We start from the raw sequence: 19,668 nt of genomic DNA, 5'->3' as shown, positions 1-19,668 counted from the left end.
GATTCGATCGTCGGTATCCACATACCTAGTTCAATCTTGTTACCGGCAAGTCTATTTACTCCTTCCGTAATACATCATCTTGTAACCAACTCATTAGTCACTTTGCTTGCAATGCTTCTTCTGTTGTGCATTACCGAGAGGGCCCAGAGATACCTCTCCGATACTCGGAGTGACAAATCCTAATCTCAAGCTATGCCAACCCAACAAACACCTTCGGAGATACCTGTAGAGCATCTTTATAATCACCCAGTTACGTTGTGATGTTTGATAGCACACAAGGTATTCCTCCAGTATCCGGGAGTTGCATAATCTCATAGTCGAAGGAATATGTATTTGACATGAAGAAAGCAATAGCAATAAAACTGAACGATCAATATGCTAAGCTAACGGATGGGCCTTGTCCATCACATCATTCTCCTAATGATGTGATCCTATTATCAAATGACAACTCATGTTCATGGTTAGGAAACCTTAACCATCTTTGATCAACGAGCTAGTCAAGTAGAGGGTCAGTAGGGACATAGTGTTTGTCTATGTGTTCACACATGTATTTAGGTTTCCGATCAATACAATTATAGCATGGATAATAAACATTTATCATGAATAAGGAAATATAAAATAACAAATTTATTATTGTCTCTAGGACATATTTCCTTCAGTCTCCCACTTGCACTAGAGTCAATAATCTAGTTCACATCACCATGTGATTTAACACCAATAGTTCACATCGTCATGTGATTAACACCCATAGTTCACATCACCATGTGACCAACACCCAAAGGGTTTACTAGAGTCAATAATCTAGTTCACATCGCCATGTGATGAACACCCAAAGAGTATTAAGGTGTAATCATGTTTTGCTTGTGAGAGAAGTTTAGTCAATGGGTCTGCCACATTCAGATCCGTATGTATTTTGCAAATTTCTATGTCTACAATGCTCTGCATAGAGCTACTCTAGATAATTGCTCCCACTTTCAATACGTATCCAGATTGAGACTCAGAGTCATCTGAATAGGTGTCAAAGCTTGCATCGACATAACTCTTTACGACAAACTCTTTATCACCTCCATAACCAAGAAACATTTCCTTAGTCCTCTAAGGATAATTTTGCCCGCTGTCTAGTGATCTACTCTTGGATCACTATTGTATCCCCTTGCCAAACTCATGGCAAGGCACACAACAAGTCTGGTACACAGCATAGCATACTTTATAGAACCTATGGCTGAGGCATAGGGAATGACTTTCATTCTCTTTCTATCTTCTGCCGTGGTCGGGCTTTGAGTCTTACTCAACTGCACACCTTGTAACACGGGCAAGAACCCTTTCTTTGACTGATCCATTTTGAACTTCTTCAAAACTTTATCAAGGTATGTTCATTCTAGAAGTCCTATTAGGCATCTCGATCTATCCCTATAGACCTTGATGCTCAATATGTAAGCAGCTTCACCGAGGTCTTTTATTGAAAAATTCTTATTCAAATATAATTTTATGCTATCCAGAAATTCATCAACAATATGTCATCCACATATAATATCAGAAATGCTACAGAGCTCCCACTCACTTTCTTGTAAATACATGCTTCTCCGAAAGTCTGTATAAAACCATATGCTTTGATCACCTTATCAAAGCGTATATTCCAACTCCGAGATGCTTGCACCAGTCCATAGATGGATTGCTAGAGTTTGCACACTTTGTTAACACCTTTAGGATCGACAAAACCTTTTGGTTACATCATATACAACTCTTCTTTAAGAAATCCATTAAGGAATGTAGTTTTGACATCCATTTGCCAGATTTCATAAAATGCGGCAATTGCTAACATGATTCGGACAGACTTAAGCATCCCTACGAGTGTGAAAATCACATCATAGTCAACACCTTGAACTTGTCGAAAACCTTTTGCGACAAGTCGAGCTTTGTAGATAGTAACACTACTATCAGTGTCTGTCTTCCTCTTGAAGATCCATTTATTCTCAATGGCTTGCCGATCATTGGGCAAGTCCACCAAAGTCCACACTTTGTTCTCATACATGGATCCTATCTCAGATTTCATGGCCTCAAGCCATCTGTCGGAATTTGGGCTCATCATAGCTTCTTCTTAGTTTGTAGGTTCGCCATGGTCTAATAACATGACTTCTAGGATAGGATTACCATACCACTCTGGTGTGGAACATGCTCTATTCGACCTACGAGGTCTAGTACAAACTTGATCCGAAGTTTCATGATCATCATCATTAGCTTCCTCTCTAGTTGGTGTAGGCATCACGGAACGGATTTCACTAATGTGCTACTTTCCAATTCGAGAGAAGGTACAATTATCTCATCAAGTTCTACTTTCCTCCCACTCACTTCTTTCAAGAGAAACTCCTTCTCCAGAAAGGTTCCATTCTCGGAAACAAAGATCTTGCCTTCGGATCTGTGGTAGAAGGTGTACCCAATTGTTTCCTTAGGGTATCCTATGAAGATACACATCTCCGATCTGGGTTCGAGCTTATTAGGGTGAAGCCTTTTGACATAAGTGTCGCAACCCCAAACTTTAAGAAACGACAACTAAAGTTTCTTGCCAAACCACAGTTCATACGGCGCCGTCCCAACGAATTTAGACGGTGCCCTATTTAAGGTGAATGCAGCTGTCTCTAATGCATAACCCCAAAACGATAGTGGTAAATCGGTAAGAGACATCATAGATCACACCATATCTAATAAAGTACGGTTACAACGTTCGGACACACCATTATGCTGTGGTGTTCCAGGTGGCGTGAGTTGTGAAACTATTCCACATTGTATTAAATGAAGGCCAAACTCGTAACTCAAATATTCGCCTGTGCGATCAGATTGTAGAAACTTTATTTTCATGTTACGATGATTCTCCACTTCACTCTGAAATTCTTTGAACTTTTCAAATGTTTCAGACTTGTGTTTCATCAAGTAGATATACCCATATCTGCTCAAATCACCTGTGAAAGTCAGAAAATAACGATACCCGCCGCGAGCTTCAACACTCATCGGACTGCATACATCGGTATGTATTATTTCCAATAAGTCATTAGCTTGCTCCATTGTTCCGGAGAATGGAGTTTTAGTCATCTTGCCCATGAGGCATGGTTCGCAAGTATCAAATGATTCATAATCAAGTGATTCCAAAAGTCCATCTGCATGGAGTTTCTTCATGCGCTTTACATGAATATGACCTAAACGGCAGTGCCACAAATATGTTGCACTATCATTATGAACTTTGCATCTTTTGGCATCAATATTATGAATATGTGTATCACTACAATCGAGATTCGATAAACCATTTACATTGGGTGTATGATCATAGAAGGTTTTATTCATGTAAGCAGAACAACAATTATTCTCTGACTTAAATGAATAACCATACTGCAATAAACATGATCTACTCATATTCATTCTCAAAGAAAACACCAAATAACATTTATTTAGGTTCAACACTAATCCCGAAAGTAGAGGGAGTGTGCGATGGTGATCGTATCAACCTTGGAATTACCTCCAACACACATCGTCACCTCGTTCTTAACTAGTCTATGTTCATTCTGCAATTCCCGTTTGGAGTTTCTAATCTTAGCAACAGAACCGGTATCAAATACCCTGGGATTGCTACAAACACTAGTAAAGTACACATCAATAACATGCATGTATATCAAATATACCTTTGTTCACTTTGCCATCCTTCTTATCCGCCAAGTATATGGGGCAGCTCCGCTTCCAGTGACCATTCCCTTTACAGTAGAAGCACTCAGTTTCAGGCTTGGGTCCAGCTTTGGACTTCTTCACTGTCGGTGTACAAAAGCAGGGGCCCTCTTTGTACCCCTTTACTTGTGCACGGGCAGTCAGAGCCGCACCTATGGCCATGCTTAGCAGGGCAGAGGAAGGAAGCAAAGATATAAGACTACCAGAGCAGCGCTCAAACCAGGGGCACAAAGGACAAAGCGACAAGATGGGCTTCCCCCGGCAAGAGCCTTGCCGGGGCGGCCTACGCAGCCCCGGCAATAGCCTTGCCGGGGCAACTTACCCAACACCAGCACGGCCACCAGCCTTGAGCCTGAGAGTTCCGACACCATCGACAATGTTGGGACCAAGGCTCGGGAGGAACCTGCTTGGTGGCATGCAGATCTTTGTGAAGACAAAAGGCCTTCGAAGCCTAGATAGGAACCAGAAGACAAGACACTGGCAAGGCCCCTTTGCCAAGGACGCCCACGAGGCCCCGGCAAGGCTCCTGCCGAAGACATTCATGAAGCCCCGGCAAGACTCTTGCCGAGGGCGCTCGCAAGGCCCCGGCAAGACCCTTGCCGGGAATATCAGAAAGACCGCGGCAAGGCTTTGCCGCCCCGTCGCCGACCCACCAGCTAAGCAAGTACCCACGTGGCAGTGCATGGCTTTTAGACCAACTAGTCAAGCACCGGCGTGGTCGCATGCAGATCTTCGTGAAGACACTGCCACCGCACCAGCTCAGCCGCCTGCCAGTCTACATGGGACTACATGCCTCGTTGGCCTGGACGCGTGTCAAAGCAAGGTGAAGTGGCGACGGACGGGACGGGCTTCGTTGCCATCCTCGATAAAGCAAGAGGACACCTAAGTAGTGCATTAAATGCATTTTGTCATGTGATGTCAGGCGATAACATTGTACACTGTACATACTTTCCACCTCCTGTGTGCCACTGTGGCAACCCCTTTGACCTATAAAAGGAGGCCCGAGGCGTACTGAGGAAGGATTCGGACTTTTTGTCTAGGCATGCACCGCAGCTAGTTCAAGAACTCAAGAACACTCAAATATACACCAAAGTAGGACTAGGGTATTACGCATCCTCGCGGCCCGAACCTGGGTAAAATTGCTTTGTACTGATCACGAGACCCGCTGTTTGCACAACCTCGCGCCCGCCAACCATAGAAGGGATCCTTGTGATCCCATAGGTGTCATTTCCGCGACATCTTTGGCGCGCCAGGTAGGGGATGGGGTGGTGAAAATCCGGTCTAGCAATTAGTATAGCATTTTCTTCATCGCCATGAGTCCAAAGAGGAAGGCCGGTCGAGCGAGCGGCATCGTCTGAAGATGCAGTGAACGCTCGCGCGTCGACAAAAAAAAGCTAAGTCATGCAAGAACCTTGAGCAATTTCCTTTTTATAGAGCTATTCTCCTCGAAAGGTTTTGTTCCTTGTGTGGAAAACCTACACGCAAGGGAGCCCTTCCGCTATTGGCGATGCCCTTGCTCTGTTTCGAGTCCGCTCAACAGTTCAAGCGGCTGCGCCGAGAATGGCAAGGTGGTTTGCCCGGCAGCAAGCGCACCCGGCAGGCCGCTAAGGACCGTCCTTAAAGTGCCGCGGCTTGGGTTTACACACCAGCAAACCTATCCAAATAAGCGTAGGGTGTGGACATAAAAAGAATAACCAGACAGGAAAATAGCATGCATCATTTCAAAGTACCGCAGAGTTATATTACATCAATTGTTGTTGCGGTTCTAACTTAAGATAAAATCGTCTTGGTCATGAACTCGCAGCGGCGATAAGAAACGGGGTGCCTAGTCCCGGCGTTGGCCCTCCACCCTCTTGACTTTGTCGACGCGGCTGATGATGGGCTCGATACGTTCCTCGGGCACCGTGAGGTCCACGCCCTCCGGCAAGCTCTCCAGCGCGTTGGCGAAGTCGACGCTGGGGTTCCAGAATGCCACCTTGGTGAGAACCCTGGTCAGGGGGCCCCGATAGAGCTTCCGGGCCTCATTGGCCTGATAGGTCGCTCGGTTGGAACGGAGCTGCTCCAGGGCCTCAAGGACGCCCTTGAAGAATAGGGTCAGCCTGGCGTTGGGGCTCACGTTCGCCTCTGGGGAATATCTGAAATTCGGCATGCCCATGGCGGCCAGCAGCGTGGTGAGCCTCTCTGCAACGTCGACGAGGCGGCTGATCGAGAGGTTTACGCTCTTCACGTAATCCTCATGGTTGGCGGCGTCATTGTTCCGCAGCTGCTTCTTGTCCTCCAGGGCCTTGTTCAGGGTCTCCTCACGGGCCCTGGCCTCTGAAAGCTTCCCCTCCAAGCCGTCCAGTTTCAGCTTTAGGTCATTGATGGAGTCGTTGGCCTCAGAGAGCATCTTGACCTTGTCAGATACTGCGGCCTGGGCATCCGCCAAAGCGCATTTGGCCATGTCCCTCTTCTCCGTCAGCTCCAAGACCACTTTCTTCAGCCCATCCCGCTCCAACTCCAGCTTCTCCACTTCGCCGGCGTGAACCTGAGCCAAAGCATCGAGCGCGTCCTTGTCGCTCTGCTCCAGCTCCTGGGTCCGCTACGCGGCGAGCTTCCCGACCTCCTTATCCTTGCCACGGAGTGTGGTGGCGAGCGCCTCTTCACGGGTGGCAAGGTCCTCCTCCTAGGAGTTCAGCAAAGCCTGGTGCTGTTGTCGAGCAGCCTCGTCCTCGGCGGCCTACTCCTTCACCACCTCTTGGGCCTTCTCGACGTCAACCTGCTTCAGGATGAGCTCCCGTTTGCGCTCAGCCAGCTCGCCCAGGGCAGCCTTCAGTTCTTCCTGAGCCTCACGGAACCAGGCCTACGTCTGAGTGACGCGCTCCTCAAAATCTGCCTCCGCTTTGTCCACCGCCACCATCTTGGATTTCGCCTTGTCGAGGCGGGCACGGTGGAGCGCTTGGAGCTTCTGGAAGTTAACGCTCATGGCCAGAAGGATCTACTCCTCCTGAGAACCGTCGCCGCCGATGCTCGGTTCGTCAACAACCTGGAGCCCGGCGGTGGCGAGCGTCTCATCGTCGAACACCTCCCCTTCGGCTGGCACTCTACTGCCTGCCGTCCCTGGGAGGCGGACGAACAAGTCGTCACCCACCTTCAGATACTTGCCCGAGGAAGGGGCTGCGGGGGAGGAAGGTTGGTCGCTGGCCGCCTCCTCCTCGACAGGCTCCTTGGTGGCCTCCTCGGTGGCAGCCTTGCCGGTCTCCCCGGCAGGCCCCTTCCCGGCTTCCCCCGTAGCGGTCTCGCTGGTCTCCCCGGCAGGCCCCTTGGCGGCCTCCTCGGCGACGGACTTGGCGGCTTCCCCAGCCGCAACCTTGGCGGCCTCGGCCTCAGCATCCCTGGCGACCTCCTCGATGACGGTGTCGATGTCTTCCTAGTCCATCGAGGGAGGATCTGAAAACCAGAAGAAAGTATGGGACGAGGCCAAGATCAAAACTCAGAACAAAATAAAGAACAGGGATGGGAAGCAAGCAACTTACCCGCGCCGGGCTGAGAAGAAGTGGCGCCCTCCCCGCCAACATTCGTTGCTGGGACGGAGCCACCAGCACCCAAGCTCGCCTCCTCCATGCGCGTGGGCTCGGTAGTGGATGCCTTTGCCGGGGACGCCCCTCTGGGCGGCGTGGTCGATGGGGGCGCATACTGGGAGTGGCCCTCAGCGGCTCCTCCTACTGCCTCTCTCCTCCTGCAAACCCGGCAAGGTCAGCATCAAGGATTCACGCCCCCAATGCCCGTCAATGAAGGAGTGAGTAATGAACTCACGCTGGGGGCTGAAACGGGGGCTACGTCGGGGGCTGCTGTCCGGGCTGCTCTCCACCAACACCGGCGTATGCGAAGTGCCCACCGGGGGCTTGTCACCCGTCGAGGCCTTGGCCCTCTTCGCCACCCTCTGGGCCAACGTCTCCGTGTCCCTGTAAGGATAACATCAAGTTAAAGGAGGATAGCGCAGGCGTGGGGCCAGGAGATGATGGAGGGCGAAATGCTTACTCGTCCTCCACCTCCTCTTCCACTAGCCTCCTCTTATTCTTCGGGCTGAAGGACCCGAGGTCAAAATTAACCTACGGGGTGCCATATGAAGGAGGAGGAGAAGGGGATGGGGACGGGCGCAGCTTGGACGAGGACGAAGCCGTCGCCGTTTTCTTCGCTACCGCGGCCTTCAGCGCCTTCTTCGCTGCCGTGGCCTTCGTCGCTACCGCCCTCGTCTGGCGCATGGACTGCTCCTGGACCTGTGGCCGCTGCGCGGTCCTGCCGGGCCGGACTGGCTTGCTGGAGCTAGCCCGCCGTAGGACGCGTCTCTTCTCTGTGGCCTGGGGGTTGTCAGCCTCGGCCTCCTCTTCAGCCGACTCCTTGACCACGTCTTCGATGAGGGGGGCCCCGGCATCGACGCTACTAACATCCCCAGCAGACCCCTCCCATCCGGCGAGCTCTTTCTCCTCCATGGCTATGTCGGCCTCGTCCTCCATGGTGCCGGCGTTGCCAGCCTCCTTGGCGAGTGCCGCTTCCGTCGCCCTGGCGCGATGTAGTCCCGCTCCTCCTTGGTGGTGTCGTTGATGAGCAGTCACTCGTCGCGGACGTACCTCTCCGATAGATTGATCCTGGTGGGGCAATCCGGCGGCGGATGAAATCAGCCCCAATCATTTCGAGGGTGAGCCCGGCCACGGTGAGGCGATTGATCCTGGTGGTGGCGACCGAGAGCTTCTTGTCGTTGGTGTCGAGGTCGCTCCAGTCCTTGCGGCGAACTCCGGCGAACCCGGCAGAACTCCCGTGGATCCTTCTCCTCGATCCAGCACCACCGGCTCCGCCACTCCTCCCACCTCTCCTTCTGGGCGCCCTCCGGGTATGTGCCCTTCTCCTGAGACCTCGGGATCTAGGTGATGCAGCCGGAGATGGCGCCCCCTAGCTGGATGCGAGGGTAGAAGTAGTGGCGGAAGAGCGTCGTGCTGGGGAGCACTCCGGAGAAGCCCTCGCAGAGATGGGCGAAGAAGGCCATACACGCCACGGCATTCGGTGTAAGATCCATAAGATGGAAGTCGTAGGTGCGCATGACGTCGTTGAAGAAATCAGAAAAAGGGGGGCAGAGCCCGCAAGAGAAGTAGTCGACGAAGAAGGGGTACCGATTTGGGCCGGCCTTGGCGGAATCGGCAGGGACGATGCGCGTGGCAGGGTGCCCCATCGTCTCCCTCCCTCATAGGGGCCTGAAGTAGTCCCTGAGGTGGACCGCATCGACCGTCGAGGGGAAGTAGGCGTGCTGCGTCCGAAGCGCCGCCAACTCGCTCTCCGGCGCCTCCTTCTCCCCAGCATCCATGACCGCTCCCTTACCTTTGCCTATCTTGGGCGCCATAACGACTGAGAGGGGATGAGGGATTAAGGGCAATGAGGGCGCGGCGGCGGCGAGCAAAGGCAAGAGCGTGAGAAAGAAGAAGAAGGGGGCGACGATTTCAAGATTGGGAAAGGCACAGGGGGTAAATGAGCAGCGCGCCTGCGGTTTTCCCTTTTTATGGGGACGGCGCGGGCCGCCTCTTTACCATTTACCATGATGTGACGCAAGCGTGCAGCAACCGCCCCGTGCACGACCCCCACGTCACGCATTCAACATGGGTTGTGGGGAAGCGCAACTGGCGAGGGAGTTACTGCGGTAAAACTCGGCCCCGCGTGCCCGCGCACCGTTCTGGGCCTAGCCCAGCAACGCGTCGTGCTTATGTGTGGCCCAGGCCCGGGGGCTCCTGTCGGTGTACAAAAGTAGGGGCCCTCTTTGCACCCCTTTACTTGTGCATGGGCAGTAAGAGCCGCACCTATGGCCATGCTTAGCAGGGCAGAGGAAGGAAGCAAAGATATAAGACTACCAGAGGAGCGCTCAAACCAGGGGCACAAAGGATAAAGCGATAAAATGGGCTTCCCCCGGAAAGAGCCTTGCCGGGGCGGCCTACGCAGCCCCGGCAAGAGCCTTGCCGGGGCAACTTACCCAACACCAGCACGGCCACCACCCTTGAGCATGAGAGTTCCGACACCATCGAAAATGTTGGGACAAGGCTCGAGAGGCGCCTGCTTGGTGGCATGCAGATCTTTGTGAAGACAAAAGGCCTTCGAGACCTAGATAGGAACCAGAAGACAAGACACTGGCAAGGCCCCTTTGCCGAGGACGCCCACGAGGCCCCGGCAAGGCTCCTGCCGAAGACATTCACGAAGCTCCGGCAAGACTCTTGCCGAGGGCGCTCGCAAGGCCCCGGCAAGACCCTTGTCGGGAATATCAGCAAGACCGCGGCAAGGCTTTGTCACCCCGTCGCTGACCCAGCTCAGCGACCGACCCACCAACTAAGCAAGTACCCACGTGGCAGTGCATGGATTCTAGACCAACTAGTCAAGCACCTGCATGTTCGCATGCAGATCTTCGTGAAGACACTGCCACCGCACCAGCTCAGCAGCCTGCCAGTCTACATGGCACTACATGCCTCGTTGGCCTGGACACGTGTCGAAGCAAGGTGAAGCGGCGAGAGGCGGTACGGGCTTCGTTGCCATCCCCGATAAAGCAAGAGGACACCTAAGTAGCGCATTAAATGTGTTTTGTCCTGTGATGTCAGGCGATAAGCTTGTACACTATACATACTTTCGACCTCCTGTGTGCCACTGTGGCAACCCCTTTGACCTATAAAAGAAGGTCCGAGGCGTACTGAGGGAGGATTCGGACTTTTTGGCTAGGCATGCACTGCAGCTAGTTCATGAACTCAAGAACACTCAAATATACACCAAAGCAGGACTAGGGTATTACGCATCCTCGCGACCCGAACCTGGGTAAAATCTCCTTGTACCGATCACTAGACCCGCTCTTTGCACAACCTCGCGCCCGCCAACCGTAGAAGGGATCCTTGTGATCCCATAGGTGTCGTTTCCCTGACATTCACGTGAGTGGCAACTTGCTTTCCATTCTTATTGAAGTTCCCTTTCTTTCCCTTCCCCTTTTACTTGGAACTAGTGGTCTTGTCAACCATCAACACTTGATGCTTTTTCTTCATTTCTACCTTTGCCGATTTTAGCATCGCGAAGAGCTTGGGAATCGTTTTCATCATCCCTTGCATATTATAGTTCATCATGAAGTTCTAGTAGTTTGGTGATGGTGACTAGAGAATTCTGTTAATCTCTATCTTATTTGGAAGATTAACTCCCACTTGATTCAAGCGATTGTAGTACTCAGACATTCTGAGTACATGCTCATTGACTGAGCTATTCTCCTCCTTCTTGTAGGCAAAGTACTTGTCAGAGGTCTCATACCGCTCAACACGGGCATGAGTCTGAAATGCCAATTTCAGCTCTTGGAACATCTCATATGTTCCGTGGCGTTCAAAACATTTTTGAAGTCCCGGTTCTAATCCGTAAAGCATGGCGCACTCAACTATCAAGTAGTCATCATATCGAGCTTGTCAAACGTTCATAACGTCTGCATCTGCTCCTGTAATAGGACTGTCACCTAGCGGTGCATCAAGGACATAATTCTTTTGTGCAGAATGAGGATAATCCTCAGATCACGGACTCAGTCCTCATCATTGCTACTATCATCTTTCAACTTCATTTTCTCTAGAAACATATCAAAAATAAAACAAGGGAGATATACGCGAGCTATTGATCTACAACATAGATATGAAAATACTATCAGGACTAAGTTCATGATAAATTAAGTTCAATTAATCAAATTACTTAAGAACTCCCACTTAGATAGACATCCCTCAAGTCATCTAAGTGATACGTGATCGAAATCAACTAAACAATGTCCGATCATCACGTGAGATGGAGTAGTCATCAATGGTGAACATATCTATGTTGATCATATCTAATATATGATTCACGTTTGACCTTTCGGTCTCCAGTGTTCTGAGGCCATGTCTGTACATGCCATGCTCGTCAACATTAACCCGATTATTCTGCATGTGCAAAACTGTCTTGCACCCGTTGTATGTGAACGTAGAGTCTATCACACCCGATCATCACGTGGTGTCTCGACACGACGAACTGTCGCAACGGTCCATACTCAGGGGGAACACTTATACCTTGAAATTTAGTGAAGGGATCATCTTATAATGCTACCGCCGTACTAAGCAAAATAAGATGCATAAAAGATAAACATCACATGCAATCAAAATATGTGACATGATATGGCCATCATCATCTTGTGCTTTTTGATCTCCATCTCCAAAGCATCGTCATGATCTCCATTGTCACCGGCTCGACACCTTGATCTCCATCGTAGCATCGTGGTCGTCTCGCCAACTATTGCTTCTACAACTATCGCTAACGCACAGTGATAAAGTAAAGCAATTACATGGCGTTTGCATTTTATACAATAAAGAGACAACCATAAGGCTCCTGCCGGTTGCCGATAACTTTTACAAAACATGATCATCTCATACAACAACGTATATCACATCATGTCTTGACCATATCACATCACAACATGCCCTGCAAAAACAAGTTAGACGTCCTCTACTTTGTTGTTGCAAGTTTTATGTGGCTGCTACGGGCTTCTAGCAAGAACTGTTCTTACCTACACATCAAAACCACAATGGTGATTTATCAAGTTTGTTGTTTTAACCTTCAACATGGACCGGCCGCAGTCAAATTCGATTCAGCTAAAGTAGGAGAAACAGACACCCGCCAGCCTCCTTTATGCAAAACTAGTTGCATGTCTGTAGGTGGAACCGTCTCATGAACGTGGTCATGTAAGGTTGGTCGGGGCCGCTTCATCCAACAATACCGCTGAATCAAAATAAGACATTGGTGGTATAAGAAGTATGATGATCACCGCCCACAACTCTTTGTGTTCTACTCATGCATATCATCTACGCATAGACCTGGCTCGGATGCCACTGTTGGGAAATGTTGCATGCAATTTTAGAAAAATTCCTACGCTCACGCAAGATCTATCTAGGAGATGCATAGCAACGAGGGGGAGAGTGTGTCTATGTACCCTCGTAGACCGAAAGCGGAAGCGTTTGACAACGCGGTTAATGTAGTGGAACTTCTTCTAGCTCTGACCGATCAAGCACCGAACGTACGGCACCTCCGAGTTCTGCACACGTTCAGCATGATGACATCCCTCGCCTTCTTGATCCAGCAAGGTGTCGAGGAAGTAGATGAGTTCCGTCAACACGATGGCGTGGTGACGGTGATGGTGAAGTGATCCGTGCAGGGCTTCGCCTAAGCACCGCGAGAATATGATCGGGGGTGTAAACTATGGAGGGGGTGCCGCACATGGCTAACAATTGATGTTGTGTGTTCTAGGCGCCCCCTCCCCACATATATATAGGTGGGAGGGGAGGAGAGGCAGCCAGGGGGCGCCCTAGAGTTGGTCGCCGCCCCCTAGGGGCCCTGCCTTCTGAGCCCCCCTTTCCATGTATGCATGAAGGGGAAGGAAAGAGGGGGTGAGGGAAGGAAGTGGGAATCCTAATCCACACTTTCCTTTCCCTTTCCCACTTTCCTTCTCCTCCTCCTACAGCGTTATAGGGTGCACCAGCCCCTTGTGGGCTGGTGTGTTCCTTCACAAGGCCCATATGGCCCATAGGATTGTCGGGGGTACCCGAAACACCTTCCGGTGACCCGATAAGTACCCGATGCCCTACGGAACACTTTTGGTGTCCGAATACCATCGTCCTATATATCAATCTTTACCTCTCGACCATTTTGAGACTCCTCATCATGTCCGTGATCTCATCTAGGACTCCGAACAACATTCGGTCACCAAATCACATAACTCAAATAATACTATATCGTCATCAAACGTTAAGCGTGCGGACCCTACGGGTTCGAGAACTATATGGACATGACCGAGACACCTCTCCGGTCAATAACCAAGAGCGGAACCTGGATGCTCATATTGGCTCCTACATATTCTACGAAGATCTTTATCGGTCAAACTGTTATCACAACATACATTCTTCCCTTTGTCATCGGTATGTTACTTGCCTGAGATTTGGTCGTCGGTATCTACATACAATTCTAACATGAATAATAAAAATTTATCATGAATAAGGAAATATAAAATAACAACTTTATTATTGTCTCTAGGGCATATTTCCTTCATCAGGGATGCACTGCAGACAGAGAGATGAAAGGTCTACTAACCATTCAACCACAGCTTGGTTAGACCATTTAAGTGTAGCTTATTGTGTTTAAATTCATCCATATGCACAACTGTTGCCTGTTAAGTTGAACCCAAAAGATGGATGTTTACACATCTTAGTTCGTGCAAATCAACTATCTACTATCCAGCTATCTATCTACTATTTATACTACCCCTATAAAAGAAAAAGAGGGGGCAGATCCAAACAATCAGACCCATCCATTAGCAAGATCTCATGACCCTTAAGACTAGCCACAGTGGGAGTAACTTCAGCAGTAACATCGAGTAAAACTCAGCAAATTTGCTTATGTGCCAATGAGTTAATGAGGAGAGATCTAGTTTGAGTAACTTACCTAGTTACTGTAACATCACATGTCCCAATGCAATATGAGTCTATAACCTAATAAATAAAGTTTTGATTGCACCACACTTATGTTACTCCCTCCGGTCCGGTGTATAAGGCTTGCTAGGAAGGGCAGCGTGACCAAGGTGAATTTCTACTGGCTACAATCGATCTCCTCTTCTCTTACGTCTCCACCAATCAGCTATTAATTAGGAGCTTTTAATTAATTCTCGCTTCTAAGGATGGCAACCGAAGCGCCGTTGAGGCCCACCGCTGCTGTTATGCATGCGCGAATTTTTCTCCCTCCAAAGCTTCCAAGTATGGTGCGAAATCATCTCCTTCCTCCCTCCAAAACCTTCCTAGAACGGCGCCAAATCTTTTCCTTCCTCCCTCCAAGACCTTCCAAAGAATGGCGTGAAATCTTCGTTTGATTTCCAAAACGACCGCGCCATCGGCAACCCCAGTTCCGCCCTTAAGTACTCCGTCTGTTCACTTCTCGTCTTCATCCAGTTCATCTCCTCTCTCTCCCACTTTCCATCAATGGTGACTGGCCAACAAAATGCACTGCGGTGGCCCCCAGCGCTAGGTCTAGTAGGCCTGCGGGCACAGCCGTTCACGCCACCGCCCACAGCCCCCCCCCTCTGCCCCGCTATGTCATGTCGGGTCATGCGGCCACATGGTTCCTCCCTCCACTACAAAAAAATACACTTCCGTGATGATACGTGTTTGTCACAGTAGGGCACGTTTTCTATCATGCATGTACATCCATGACAATTTTATGACAGAATCAAGATAGTCATACCTATGCTGTCGTAGAAGTGTTCCATGACATCAGCAAAATTATCATCACGGAAGTTTCCACTTCCATGACGATAAATCGCGCGTCATAGAAGTGCTTCCGTCAAGGGTAACTGACACGTGGCATCAACCGTAACGGGTCGCTGTTAAGCTATCGGGTTCAGGTTTGGATTCGATAACTCATTAACAGCCTGGACCAATGGGGATTTTCCACGTGTAAAATTCGGAATGGCTAGAGGAACCACGTGTCGGCTCACCGTTGGGACAATTGTCATCCACTCATTGGACCAAAGGCGCCTATGATACGTCGACACATGGCACGGCCCAACAGAGGCCCATTCCGGTGAAAAGGCCGGCCATTTGACTTGGTCAAAAGGTAGCGGGCCGGCCCACAGAAAGCTTGTTAACGACCTGTTCGAATCTAGCCCATTTACATCACGCTAAGTCACGACCCGTTACGGCTTATCCGAATTAGGCCTAGTAGCGTCATCTGGGCCAGACAATATGATTCCAGCCCGTTGTAACTTCCGGCCCATGTATGGCCCATGACGTCTTTCGACCCATATGAGGCCCTTTGTAACTCTTGGCCTATTAACAGCCAGTGGTGAAACTGGCCCGTAATGAACAGTGTGTCGCTTTATACCCATTAATGACCCATTAGTCCGTCGGCCCTTTCTAGCCCATGCTAACTTTCGGCCGCCTAAGGGCCCATTTATTCTTGGGCTCATTTCGAGAATTCGATTACTTACAGTCCGTTACTGGCCTATTCCGCTTGTGTGCCAAATTCAGCCCGTGGTTACAGTCGGCCTGTTTGTGGCCCGTTAACCCGTTGGGTTGTTTTCATAGCCTCATCAAATACGTCCTATTAACGGCCCATTATTGTCGGGCCATAAAACAGACGATTTCCACTCTAGCCCGTTTACGGCCCATTCTGCGGTCCGTTATTGGTCCATGAATAGTACATCCCATGTTTGACGAAACGATTATACGGCCCGTAGAAGGCCCATAGATGATACGCCCCGTAGAATGCCCATGGATCCTACGGCCCGTAGAAGGCCCATGGATCCTACGGCTCCTAGAAGGCCAATGGATCGTACAGCCCGTGGAGGGCCATGGTCACTACAGCAGGTAACAGGACCATGGTCACAACAGTCTGTGTGTTGCCATGGTTATTGTGGCCTAGTTATAAAAATAGGTTATTGTGGCCACTAGAAAAACACGGAAAAAGAACTACAGTAAAGGACAAGCAAAGAACTAAGCATGAAAATAATGAAATAAATAAGCAAGCAACTATTGCTAGGCTATTACGGCTATTACACATATTACATCGACTGGGCATCAAAGTTCGCCACCAGTTCAAATATAGGGAACAAAGCAGGATATTACATACACTGGTCGTCTAAATTGGCCACCAGTGCAAATAAACGCGGCAGCAAAACAAGTCCATAACTAAAACAACTTCAGAAGAGCTCAAGAAACGTTATCCTAGGTATCCACCATGCTGGCAATAAGCTTAGCAATCTTATTAGCTTTGTCCTGTTTGGCGCTAAAATCCACCAATGCTTGTTGTTGCACCAGAAAGTATGCATCTGAAAACTCCAGGGACTTCCGCAGTCCTTCCGCTTCTTGTCGCAGCACAGCTAATCGATGTCTTTCAGCTTATAGTTGAGACTCAAGAAACCGAACTGATTCATACTGTGAGCTTGAATAGCTTGTGCAAGTGGTAGTGGCCAGTAACTCGAACACTAAACCAAGATAGGAGTTTGGGGTTGTCTACTGTCTTCAAGATAGTTTTCCCTAGCTATTTTATTAGCTTTGTTGGAGACCAACAAGGATGTCTCACTATCCTAAACCTTATCTGCATTACTTCCTTTACCATTGCTTAATAAGGCACTCTTCCCCAATATGCTGTCAGCATTCTAAAAGAAGAAACAAGCAGACACATAAAAGGTTTAGCATGTACTAGTATATGAAACTCATTTTGGTGAACCAGTTCATTAGTAAGGTGGACAAGATTAAACTACCAAGTCTTCTATTGCCAAGTAGTACATAATAAAAGCATCAAACAAAGATATATCTATGTCCTATGGTCACTGCACTGTCTTGCCAAATCAAAATAGAGACACGATTCAAATCATATTAGTTCAAGACAAAGTAGCACTGAAACAATACAAAGAGTGGGGAACTACACGGCACAACAAGATTTCAGATGGGTACCACGGGTCTACATGCACAACAACACTATTGGCTCTGTTGTGATGCTAGTAATGTGCATGATATGAGAAGTCAACTGTATACACAATTAAAATTGAAATCAACAGACCTATTTATAAGAGAAAACCTGTTAAAGAAACATGCATAAACATACCTGTTGTGCCATTGGAGTTTCGATTGGATCCTTCAATTTAAAAATAAGTTTGTATGAGTAAATACAGTGATACAAGAGCAAAGCAGTATGCATGATAGAAATGGAATCTTAAATGAGAACAGTTGTTCTTCAGGTTTAAGCACTTGTTCTACATGAACAGAGTACAGTAATACGCAAGAATATAGTACTTAAAATAGAAAATGAGCTCATAGACCTTACCACATTCTTGGTTCGGGACCAGTACAGAACAAGGCATTCCCAGTCATAGTCCAGTAAATGTGTCTCAGGAGAACGTAAGGGAATTTGATGAGTTTCTTTGCCAGTGAAGTATGTTTTCTTCAGGTAATTCCGATACCGCCACCAAGCATTCTTGAAGATAGCAGAGGTATTAGAATAGGTTACCTCATCCCGAGTTTCCAAATCGGTCCTTCTTTATAGAGAAAAATGGGAAAATTTGCTGTATTATAACCATCATGGAGGTAGAATGTATGGGACAAAGCAAACTAATTGCCATGAATAACATTACTTACACATAACTCCTGGACAAACACCTGCACCTGGCATTTTCCTTCATCTTCAGTATAATATTTCCTTGATGGGAAGATACGCACATAGTATTTAACAACATCAAATGTGATAGATGCTAAACTACGACCGCCTGGTTGTGCTTTCTCCATAGGAATAGGTGTACTAACTGGTGGAGTTGGGGTTCGCCATGGTAGTACTGGCGCTTTGGGCAGTGGAGCTACCTTACTAACTGCTCTTGTTTGGGAGCTCTATGGTGGAGATGGTGCTGTGTCAACAGGAACTGGGTTACTATCTGCTGGGGTTGGGGTTAGATTGGGTGAAACAGGATGGCATTGCATATTTCACATATATTATGGCTGGGTAAAAGAGATGAGACTGCATAATTCCCATATATGATATAGAAACTAAACTGGTGGCATTACAGAACATGTCTAAACTAAGCAGATGACATACATGATGTCGAAAGTAGGCACTGCAAGGCAGCATATGCATGATATGACCAACATCATCATGCCAAGTTAGAGCAAACACCTTGGGGGGTACATAGGAGTGGTCAGCTGCGTCTGAATCCGCCTCAGAACAGATATCTTCCTCTGGATTACAATCTAGAGGGGGAGGGTTTGCCGTTGAACCAACCATGGAGTGATGTCTGCATGACTTGTATTGCCGCGCAAAGCTCTTCTCTTTTTTTATACATGTTCAGCATGACTGTGTACAATATTTGACATGCATACGAAAAAAATAGTGAGATTATGTAGGAGAGCATGCAGAAATCTAGAGTGATGGTAACAACCAACGGATGGATCCAAAAATAATGATAGCAGGCTGATGATAGCTTTAATTTAATAAAAAGACAGATGATGATTGCTTTACCATTTGTTTCCCACCCAAGATGAACAACATAGGCATACCATAGGTGAACCAGATAATAGACAGAGATACTATTCATAGATGCCTCGGTATGTGCCTCACAAGTAATTTTAAAACTCAAGTTTGAACATTAATTTGGACCTGACATGGAGTCTAAGAGGTGAACAGGATGATAAAGTAGCAGGTAATATTAAGCAATGCATATCATAAACAGAAACAAAAGAGTGCGACCTCTCTTGTGGACCCCGTGTACTCCTCAGGTTCATCTGCTGAGTCGATGATGTTGATGCAGTTGCGGTGGGTGCCGGCGGCAGGGAAGGAGATCTGAGACGGCTAAAGACGGTCAGGAGTTGTGATGTCTGGTTTGGTTAATGCTTCTGTCGATGGAGCAGCTCAAGTGAGGTGGACGACGTCGCGGCATGAGCAGGACAAACCACACAAAGTTTTCTTAGACACCTACCTGTAATTGAAGTAATTCTATAAGGGCTCCTTTGGCTTTCAGGATTCTAAAAACGCAGGGATAGGGAAAACACCAGAATATGATAGGAATGCACGTGGGAAACAGAGCATTTGTAAACACAGGATTTCTGTCAACTTGGGTGTTTGGTTCACAGGAATTGGAAGAGCGGAGGAATGGAAAGAAACATGGCCAAATTAAAGTGAAACCATATGAAAGCGTGTATAGTTAGAATGTTATTCTACCACTAATGCACTTGGTCTTGTTTTCATGCATAGGATTTTGAAAAGTAGGTCCAGGTGGATGTTTTGGTCCATTCCTTTCAACAAAATGCATGAATAATTGAATAGTAGAGTGCCATAGGAAAATTTGCTATTGCTATGTTTTTCCTTTGAACCAAAATAGCCCTAATGAATCGCCATTAATGTAGAGTAATAAGTGATGCGGCAAGT

This window comes from Aegilops tauschii, chromosome 4 (assembly GCF_002575655.3).
Source record: "Aegilops tauschii subsp. strangulata cultivar AL8/78 chromosome 4, Aet v6.0, whole genome shotgun sequence".
Taxonomy (NCBI): domain Eukaryota; kingdom Viridiplantae; phylum Streptophyta; class Magnoliopsida; order Poales; family Poaceae; genus Aegilops; species Aegilops tauschii.
The sequence above is the reverse complement of the archived record's forward strand: the minus strand, read 5'-3'. Positions refer to the sequence as shown.